General features: G+C 33.6%; 1 protein-coding gene across 1 annotated transcript in view; it reads right to left on the bottom strand.

Moving 5' to 3' along the window:
* Window positions 1–214, bottom strand: part of LOC104520612 (protein sidekick-2-like) — a 3,539-nt gene that overhangs the window by 2,645 nt on the left and 680 nt on the right. The window lies entirely within an intron of this gene.

The raw sequence follows: 214 nt of genomic DNA, 5'->3' as shown, positions 1-214 counted from the left end.
TTTTTTTATATATATTTCATTTTTTTTAATGGAACAATCTCATCTGCTGGAAATATAAAATAGTTTGGGGAATATATTTTTTTCCACCATTAAATATGAGATAAAGGAGTTTTATCTCCTCAATCTTGCTTTGCAAATAGAAAGGAGACCAGTTCAATTCCTGCATAATGTGGGTTACAAATTCAATTCCCACACGCTGCGTCTGCCAGCGCCG

This window comes from Antrostomus carolinensis, unplaced genomic scaffold (assembly GCF_000700745.2).
Source record: "Antrostomus carolinensis isolate BGI_N321 unplaced genomic scaffold, ASM70074v2 scaffold32682, whole genome shotgun sequence".
In the NCBI taxonomy this organism is placed as follows: Eukaryota; Metazoa; Chordata; class Aves; order Caprimulgiformes; family Caprimulgidae; genus Antrostomus; species Antrostomus carolinensis.
Note: the sequence above shows the minus strand (reverse complement) of the source record. Positions and strands in the feature narration are given on the sequence as shown.